Below are 10658 nucleotides of genomic sequence, written 5' to 3' on the forward strand. Positions count from 1 at the left end.
GTTATGTTTTATTTCTGACAACTGTATTTCTCCTGATTTTGAAAATATCCTTTTATGGAGCAATTCGATTTTGTGCCATTTTTTTCTGCTTAAAAAATTTACTAGGCGACCCGGAAGAGGAATTTGATCATTTATCGCACATCTACACATTCACTAATAATGACGAAAGATTTGTTGGTTGTCTCGTTTATCTGAGAGAGAGATGAAGCACGCCATAAGAGAGGGTGGGGACTCTGGGCTCAGTGCCCAGAATTTTTCTTTCCTATTTGGATCACTGTGTTTGCTGGAATATTTAATTAATCCCACTCTTGGAGTAATGCTTATTGCTGAGGGCCATTGCTGAACTGAAATATTAAACCATATGCAATATATCTTCAATAAAATTTAGATTTGAAAGTCCCTAAATGATGTATGTATTTGACAGTCCTTAATGAAAACTGACTAAAGGAATTTCAGAGAATGAATAGGCTTAATAGTAACAATTCTTTTCATTCATGTGGAAGTTCAAAATTATAAAATTAAACAAAAGGAATTAACACAACATTTGGGGTAGGAGTGTACCAATTCTTGGATATATAATTTGTTTTATTGTTGTTGTTAAATATTTGGCTTTTCTACTATATCGCTAGTGAAGACCTTTCCTGAAGTTCTTTAAGACCAGTTCTTTTTGGAATACAGTTTAGCCATGGTTGGACCATCAGGGGACTCTCTGATAATTCTCTTTTGAGTAATTCAATACATAGCATGATTTTCTCTTATTATTGAACCGATGCCTCAGCAAAGGGTTGGAAGAATTCTGCTGTTTGTAGCGAAAATCTTGTGCCAAGAGCATTAACCTTGAAGTTCTACACACTTTGCAGGTCAGGCAATTACCACAGTTATCTTATTTACCTATTTAAGGATGTGGCAAGGAGAGCTCCCCAAAAATGGACTGATAAATGTGGGTGGAGGGAAAAAATCAATTTCTTTTGTGAAAGGATAGATCCAGAATTGTAATGATGGAAAGAATTCTAAGATTCAGTTAAAATGTCTCTTGAACAGGTCGGAAGAGAAAAATAGTCTGACATATTGGAGCGTGCCTGTGCAGTCAAGGGGATAGAAAATTTGAAATGAGACAGTACTTAAGAATTTGATCAAATCCAGTGGTTTTCAAATTTTGTAAAGCCTTGAGTTCCTTTGTTCAAACCAAATCTCATATACTTAATATGTAAAGCAGGTTTAAGGGGAGCTACTCTCCTTGAAGCCAAAGAGGTTCCACCTGTTCATATGCTTCCCCTTTTTCCTTCCTTCTGAGCACAGTTTTAAAATCATCTAATCCAACTCTTCCATTTGAAAAATGTGAACATTCATTTCCAAGAGGAGTGGATCGACTTACCCAAGGTTATACAACTAAAAAGTGTCAGGGCTGAGTCCCAGACTGTGCTTTGCTCATTACAGACTTTCGCAGACACTCTTTCTGCTTCTTGCTTGGAACTCTGGGAAGAGAGCCACACCCTCTACTAGGATACTAGTCATGTGGTCAGGAGTTTTGAAGACAGGTGGGGAATATGGATCACAAATACTATTCTCCCAGTCCTAGGGCTCAACCATTCATAGGACAGGTATTTATCGATTGTCTATTATGTGCAAGTCATGGCTTGAGGCTACAAAGGAAGTGCAGAATTCCAGAATAGAGGAAGAAACCGTATCTTTACTATTCTTTGCCTTCTATTTTCTCCTTAAAAATATGAACAAAGTGATCATTTAGAGAATACATATTGTACGTTCACCATAGTATTTTCGGGTGTAGACTCTGAAGTCAGACTGCCTAGTTTTGAAGTCTGGCCCTGACACTTGACTTGGGTAAATTAATTAATTTCTCAGCACCTCAGTTTTCTCATCTATAAAGTAGGGATAATAAATTACTTGCATCATGGAATTGTCGTGAGGATGAAATACATATTTATATATAACTTAGAATAGTACCTAGCGCATAATAAATACCAGGCAAGTCTTAGCTATGATTGTGATTATTGTCATATCTTATGTCACTCACAGTGTTGATTCAAAATCATTGTTTTGGTTTTGTACTTCTTGTGTATATTTTAAAACAAATCATTTGGAAATTATATTATTAATACCTAAGTTACCAAAGCATTGTCAATTCAATTTATTCATTTCTTATTTTATAAAATGATATGGTTAACTTCTATATATTTGTATTATGTAAGTTTGGGCTGCAATAACAAAGCATTATAGACTGAGTGGCTTATAAACAACAGAAATTTCTCAGTTCTGGAGGCTAGAAGTCTAAGATCAGAGTGCCAGCATGGTCAGAATCTGGTAAGGGTCCTCTTCTGGGTTGCAGGCTGCTACTTCTCACTGTATCCTTCACGTGGAGGAAAGAGCAGAGAGCAGGAGCAAGCTCTCATGTCTTTTCTTATAAGGGCACTAATCCTATTCATGAGGGCTCCACATTCATGACCTGTTACCTCCCAAAGGCCCCACCTCCCAACACCACCATCACATTGGGCAGTAGGATTTCAACATATGAATTTTGGGGGAACACAAACATTCAGTCCATAACAATACTCTACGTTTAGTGATAGTTCTTACAGTATATATAATATATACAGTATGATATATTTCACTTACTCATGACTCCTAAGTTGCGTTATACATCTTAAATGGGAATCTTGATAAATAGAAATATATGGCACTCGCCAGTGATAACCTTATACCATTACTTTTTTCTTTTTCAATACATGTGCTATCTCTTCAAACAAAAAGTAAGACTATGGGCACAGACAATGACATATGTATCTCTTCATGTTTCTAGAGTTTAACCTTGTACCTTGCACATAGAAGGCCATCCAAAGCTGTTTGCTGTGTCATGAATTCTACTGTTAATGGCAACATCTCTTCTCAATTTCAGTTTTTCTTTTCTAATTTTAAACTGTCAGCCTAATTATAATATCTTCTGTACTAATTTTTCTTTGTTCCACTGGTCCTAAGGTTCATAAATTTGTTGAACCATGAATAAAAGCAAAAAGTTAGCACATGTAGGTAAGAGCCATATGCATTGCTTTAATGAATAGTCATCGCGACATATGGAGGAGGAGTGCCTGATTAATTATTGGGTTTGATGGAGTTGCTTCCTGCCTGAACGAGTCAGTCCAGGGGCCAATTTATAGTGGCAAAATCCTGTGATGGGCTGGTCTGACCTATAAACAAAGTAAATAAACGAACCAAGTTGATTCAGTAGCCCAGATGATTTGCTAGATTAGCATGAAAATATTACACTGCTTCTTAAGAAGATTTGTATACTTTTTGGGAGTACGTAGAATCTCGTGGTGAAATCCCATTTACACATGTTTTTAGTAATTTAATAAATTTCTTCAGCGCATATAAAGCAAATATTTTTGCTCCTTTAGAGCCAGTGGTGCAAACTGTGAGTCATGTTAATAGACAGTCAAATGAACAGGTGATTTTTAGACTTTTTAAAGTAATAAAAATCGTGTGTATTTAGGTAAACAAATTAAAATCCCACGGGATATAAAGTGAAACTAAATGTCTTCTTCCTGCCACTCCTAACTCCCTAGTACTTATTCCTGAGCAATAAACAGTATTACTCATTTTTTGGACATTATTCCAGATTTTTTTTAATGTATCTACATAAGCAGGACCAAATTTACCTATCTTCTTGAAATTTGCTTTGTTCCCTTTACAGCATATCGTAGACTTATATCCATATCAGAACATATAGATCTACCTTATTAAAACATAATTGTGCAGTGTTTTCCCTATGAATGTAATAATTAAACAACTTTCATATTAATGCACAGTGTTTTGCTATTACAACTGATGCTTCAGTGATCATCCTCTAAATATCATCCTTGCACACTGGTGTGATTTATGTATAGGATACATTTCTCGTAGTAGAATTGGGCAAAAGGAACGTGTATTTGCCAAATTGCCCACTCAAAATAATATATGAAAATATCTGTTTTGGTGTTCTGTTCTTATTAGTTTGTTACAAAGATTTTATTTTATCTTCTAATAGGTATTTGTTTTTTCTGCTCCTCCTTATTTCGGAGCTCTACCCAAATGTCCTTTGGAGAACCATTTCTTTCCCATGTAGTTGGTGGGGCTCCGCCTGGAATAGATCATGTGACTCAGTCCTGGCCAGAGTATTAAGTCCTCCTAATAACATTGTTTATTTTAATGCCTTTATTTTCCCTCAGTTTTATGGGAAGTTGTATACACTTAAACTGTACAACATAATGATTTGATAGACATATACATTATGAAATGACTACCACAATGAAATTAATCCACACATCCATCACCTCACATAGTTGCCATTCCTAATAACATTGTTGTTTCGGGGCTGGGCCCATGACCTAAGTTGTTCCAAAGCCCCAAGCTTAGATGGGAGCCACCAGGAAGAACTGACTGTTCTGCTAGACCGAAACCTGGGAGAATGTGGGCATGAAGTTGCTGACTGGCACATTGCCTCCTTGTGGCGTACAGTATGGAGGGAAGTAAGGCTAAGAGCCGGAGGCAGATGGTGGGTGCCTCTGGATCAGGTTTAGATGAAAGCCAGGAAAATCTCCCTCTGGATTTTTCAGTGGTGTGAGCCAATTTCACTTTTTGCTCAATCTGGTGTGAGTTTTTGGTCATTTACAACCTAAAGAGTCCTACTGAATGTTTATACCTGTTTCTCCTAGCCCTAATACAGTGAAAATTTTAAGTAATAATAATTCCTTTTTATTTTATTATTATTTTTTATTTTTTTTGCGGTACGCGGGCCTCTCACTGCTGTGGCCTCTCCCGTTGCGGAGCACAGGCTCCGGACGCGCAGGCTCAGCGGCCATGGCTCACGGGCCCAGCCACTCCGCGGCATGTGGGATCTTCCCGGACTGGGGCACGAACCCGTGTCCCCTGCATCGGCAGGCGGACTCTCAACCACTGCGCCACCAGGGAAGCCCAGTAATTCCTTTTTATTGAGTACTAGTAATGTGTTGGGTACTGAACTAGATGCCTTACATGCATTATCTCAATCCTTACAACTATTCTAGAAACGCATTATTATCATTTTACTTTATAAGGGAGGAAAAGAATTCCAGAAAACTTAATTGTCAGCATCATCTGGAGGAGGGGTGTGTGTCATACTTTGGCCTCACTTGAGTCATTGGTCATGTATCATGCTTTGTGCCAGGGCATGGAAGTCAACCCCATAGGATCTACATGAACCGAAAGGAGAAGGGTTGATTTCCAAATGGACAGCAGAGTTATTGGTGGAAATAGGATGAATGATGCTGGGCAGTCAAAAAGAGCAAATGCCCATTTCATGTGCACCTTGAATCTCCAAGATGGCAGATAGAGAATGCAAGGTTTCCCAAACACAGGTACCAATGGAACTCCCCAAACCCCATCCCCTAGGGTTTTGCCAAATACAATTTGAGAAGTTCTGATTCTGCAACAACAACCTTATTTGGAGAGATATTCTGAACGATGGAGAAACCGAGGTTGACAGAGATTAAATGACTCACCTGAAGTCTCATGGATGTTTATTTTATTAGAGAAAAGGCAGTCCTTTTGCATTGTGGGCTCTGATTGCTTGTCTGCAAAATCTTGATGCTCAGGCATCTTTCCGCTTTTCCCCAAAGACTCCCTTGTTCTACAGAACAGAAAAATCCCTGAGAAGACCACAGGGATTCTCTGCACATTCACAAGGGTGTAGGATTGCTTTTTTTAGTGACTGTTGTCAGGAAATGTGTTCTCTTTGGTACTTGTTCCTCCATCCCAGCCTGTCTCTGTCTCTTGTTTTAATCTGTAGAGTCTGAAACTGCCTATAACCTGGGGCCAAGTTTGTGTCTATGTTGTGTAGCAATGAATGATGTGACGTTGGACTCATTACACTTCCCTCTCTGGGCCTCGGTTTCCCTCACTTAAAAAATGAAGTGTGTCTTTATTCCCGTCCTGCCCCTAGGTTCTTCATGACCATTAAAAAAATTTATTTTAAAATTTTTTAGATTCCATATATATATGTGTTAGCATACGGTATTTGTTTTTCTGTTTCTGACTTACTTCACTCTGTAGATGCAGACCTACTAGAGAATGGACTTGAGGACATGGGGAGGGGGAAGGGTAAGCTGGGACGAAGTGAGAGAGTGGCATGGACATATATACACTACCAAATGTAAAATCGATAGCTAGTGGGAAGCAGCCGCATAGCACAGGGAGATCAGCTTGGAGCTTTGTGACCACCTAGAGGGGTGGGATAGGGAGGGTGGGAGGGAGACGCAAGAGGGAAGAGATATGGGGATATATGTATATGTATAGCTGATTCACTTTGTAATAAAGCAGAAACTAACACAACATTGTAAAGCAATTATACTCCAATAAAGATGTTAAAAAAAAAAATGAAATGGGGGTGGAAGCTAGACATAGTTTAAGGCCCCTTCCAGCTCTGCCATTCTAGTCTGTGTCTCCCTGGATTCCGATCCAATAGGTGCCCTGGGTTTGGATCCTCTGCTGTGCCAAGCTTATTATTTGGGTTTTGACCTCTGTACCTTGTTCTTCCATCTAAACCCACTGGAATTTTTTTGTTTTGTCATATATTTTAGTATTCTTAGTCTTATTAATTTTAAAATTGCAGAAACAACACTGCTCTTCGGTCAGAGTTAAATAATCCTGAAACATAATAAAAGCAGAAGTTTTCTTTCATGTAGCACACTCCCTATTCCCAGACATAATTTCTTCCCTATTAACGACTTGGTATAGAGACTTCCATATATTTATTGTCTATTAGTATTTTTCTTCCTCTGTCTTTTCTCTGTTTTCCCCTTGGGTTCTTCTGTTTCTTATCAACCCAGTCCTGTGACTGGTCATCTTGCCTTACTCAGTGATATTTGTAACTTCCAGGTTGCTGCCTCCTTATTTGTTTCTAGCTCCGTGCTTTATCTGACCCTCATTGCTCCAGGCTACTCATTTTTCTCCAGGCTTCTTAGATTTTTTTTTTTTTTTTTTTTTGCGGTACGGGGGCCTCTCACTGTTGTGGCCTCTCCCGTTGCGGAGCACAGGCTCCGGACGCGCAGGCTCAGCGGCCATGGCTCACGCGCACAGCCGCTCTGCGGCATGTGGGATCTTTCCGGACCGGGACACGAACCCGTGTCCCCTGCATCGGCAGGCGGACTCTCAACCACTGCGCCACCAGGGAAGCCCTAGGCTTCTTAGCTTTAACTTGAGTACCAACTTTCAGAAGTGACGTGTTCCAGTCCTGCTCCTGCTGCTGTTCCCTGGCTTCCCAGAGCATCCCAGTACAGGGAGTAAAAGTGTAGTCTCTAGAGTCCGGCTCCTGGCTTCAAATCATAGCTCTAACACTTACTGGCTCTATGACCTTGGCCAAAGTACTTCATTTCTCCGGATCTCAGTTTCCTTCTCTTGAAAAAAGGGTACTATTAAAAATGATCTCATGGTTCTTGTTAGTGTTAAGGGGGTTTTGCCTGTAATCTTTTCACAATTTCATCACAGCTTCCAACTCTAGTTCAGGTCCTGGCACATTGCAGTTTCTTAAAACTGTTGACTCTTTTTGCAAAGCACTTCACATTAGCAAATTGAATAATATACATTGGCAGATACAAAAACAATAATGAGGTCCAAAGAGATTGAAATAACTTGCTTAAAATTACACAGATAGTAAGCAACAAAGCCAGGATTCAAAGTCAGATTTTTTTGGCTACAGGTTTCTGTGCTTCTCACTATTCTCAGCAGTGTTAATCCATATTTTATTCATTGGGGGCCTCTGATACTCTCCTGATGCTTGTGGAGCCTTCCATCCTCTAACTTGGAATCTGGTTGGTTCGTTATTTCTTACGCATGGCTTAATGGGTTTCTTCTTCCAAACCCATCCCCTCCTGCTAGGTAATCAAGTAAGAAGTTCCTGCCCCCTCCCCAGGAAGGTCTGGGCCCAATATTAAATCCAGAATTTACTCTGATTTCAGAGTCTTTGTTTTTCAAGGCAGAATGGTTAGTTGAAAGAGTATTGACTTAGGAGCTAAATGGGTTCCAGTGTTGACTCTTTCCTTTAGTACTTGTATGGTTTTGGCCAATGCAATTAATTTTCCTGAGACTTAGTTTCTTTATTTGTCAAACGGGGATGGTAATATTAATAATACTTGCCTTACAGGATAATTGTGACACTGGAGATCATATATGATAAGTACTTGGGTATAGTAGACATTCAATAAGTCATTGTTATTGTTTGCTGAAGTAGTTACTTCAACTTGTGAGAGACCAAGCTGTTACAGGCCCCAAAGATATGATATTACTATGGGGGCTAATCTTTGAGTATACTGTCTTTCAGTTGTATTTGGGAGGGATGGGGGAAGAGACTAGCCTGGTGAGAAGGACACACTTTTTTTAATTAATTTTTTTTCATTGCATTATAGTTGATTTACAATGTTGTGTTAGTTTCTGCTGTACAGCAAAGTGAGTCAGTTCTACATACGCATATATCCACTCCTTTTTAGATTCTATTCCCATATAGGTCATTACAGAGTACTGAATCGAGTTCCCTGTGCTATTCAGTAGGATCTTGTTAGTTATCTATTCTATATATAGTAGAAGACACAGATTTGGCCTGGATTTGGACCTGGCCTGTGGCAATTACCAGTTGTACAAACAGGCACGTTGTTTAATCATTGAGCTTCAAGCTCCTCCCTTGAGAAAACAGGAGTAATCATACCAATCTTATAGAGGCTTTTGAGGCTTAACTGAAATAGTATATGTAAGGCATGGCAGTGATTTTAAAACTATTTGTTCTCCATAAGACATTGTTACAGAATGTCCCAATGTTTGTTATGTGTCATTGTATTCCTATCTGTGCTCTTAGCACTCAGCATTGCCATCACATAGTAGGAACTAAAAAAATGTTTGTTGGACTCAATGGGCCCTTGAGTTGAATAGTACAAACACTTTATACCCAGAATTGTTTTTTGTTTTGTTTTTTTAAAGAAATGGATGTTTATTTTCTATCTACCTTATTTCTGTTTTCTGCTTAAAAGCTTGAGGAAGAACAGCTTAAGACCACTCAGTGGTTGTTCCTACCCTTTCAGTGGCCTGAGCAGTGGGAGCTGCAGACCAGTCCTCAGTGGCGGGCTGAGGGCTCCTGTCTTGTGCAGGAACTTCTGGGCAGGCACAGAGGCACCTGCGCCTTCAGACCCGTCTGCGACCACGTGTAGAATACAGTGAACTTGGGAGCTGCAGCAGTCCATTCACCCTGATGTTCCTCCTTGGCCATGGCCTTCTCAGCATGGCCTGCTCTTCCTTTTCAGTCTCTCCAGCACCTCTGTAGAAGCAGAGATCAGGCGTGACTTCCCGCGGTGTGCACACGGGATGGTACCACGCATGTGCAGAACTCCCTGGGCCAGGATCCACCACCTCAGACCCACTGAGTGAACTCCCTTGTTGCTGCAAGGATGGCAGTGTCCACAGGGCGCAGAGGAGAGTCTGTGTTACAGGGAGCAGTGGTAGGTGGGTTCACGTACAACACCTCTGTGAGAGGCTGGTCGTCAGCCCTGGGATCAGTAACCCCCAGAAGACGCGGCCCCTGGAAGGCTGCCTGGATCTGGTTAGTGAAGGTTCCAGGAGTGAAGCGGGCAGCAATAGGAGTGGCTCCAGTGACAGCAGCAAACTTCAGCACAGCCCTCTGGCCAGTGTTCCTGGAAGATATGACACTGATCAGTCAGTTTTTAAATGGTAACAATGGCACAAGCCATCTGCAGAAGCTTCTCCCAGGTCCCCTTCAGATCTATAATGTAGATGCCATCACTTTTCCTTTAGGAGATGTATTGTTCCATTTGGAAGTCAAGGTTGGTGCCACCTAAGTGGATTCCTGCTGCTTGGAATTTAAGGACATCCTCTTCCTTCATTTGTGGGACATCAAAGGCTCTAGTTATTGTGAAACTTTCCCTTTAAGTTATTATGGAAACCCAGGACAACACCATCTAGACCCCTCTGTGGGTAGTGCAGAGTGGCACACCCAAAGTTTGACTGTTAGTATGCTCACCGTTCGGTGTCTGGAAGCCCTACAAAATAAAATGTTAAGGGAGTTTTATGCCGAGTAAAACCCCCAGGCTTAGGAACCAGCGTGCTTAAGACCTCAGATTTCTTTCTGGCTCTCAGTATGAGGGTCATGATTATTTCCCTTGCGTCATCCTCCACATGTGGCTTTTCATCTTACATTCTGGCTTTGCTCCAGGAGACGACACACTGCCTTATGCCAGGGACCTGGTGAAAGGTCACACTGGGAATGGCCAGGCTGGGAGGAGCTCACCTAACTGGTGTGGGTCCCTGACTGCATTCTTTAGTGCCCCACCTCGGTGGGGTAAAAGCAAGAGTGAAAAATTCCAAAGGGGCCTAAAATTTAGAGTTTGGCCTGATAGTATAACTAGAAGGTTTTTTGCTCTGAATTGCTGTAACCAGGAGAGAGTGAGTTTCTATCATTTCCCTACCAAATGAAAAATGGAATTTATGATGAATGGTTGTTAAATACAGTGATCTGAACTTATTCTTTCCAGCCTAGTGAGACCCATTCCAACCTTTTACAGACAGTTTCTTTGAAGATAGCATGAGAAACCTCAGTGTCCTCTGAAGGTTTTTGTAAATGGATG

At 40.6% G+C, this 10658-nt stretch overlaps 1 pseudogene; it reads right to left on the reverse strand.

Annotated features, from left to right (window-relative positions):
• Positions 1-9066: 9066 nt before the first annotated feature.
• Positions 9067-10182, reverse strand: LOC114897964 (annotated as a pseudogene).
• Positions 10183-10658: the final 476 nt, after the last annotated feature.

This window comes from Monodon monoceros, unplaced genomic scaffold (genome assembly GCF_005190385.1).
Source record: "Monodon monoceros isolate NGI ecotype Baffin Bay Population unplaced genomic scaffold, NGI_Narwhal_1 Super_Scaffold_18, whole genome shotgun sequence".
Classification (NCBI taxonomy): domain Eukaryota; kingdom Metazoa; phylum Chordata; class Mammalia; order Artiodactyla; family Monodontidae; genus Monodon; species Monodon monoceros.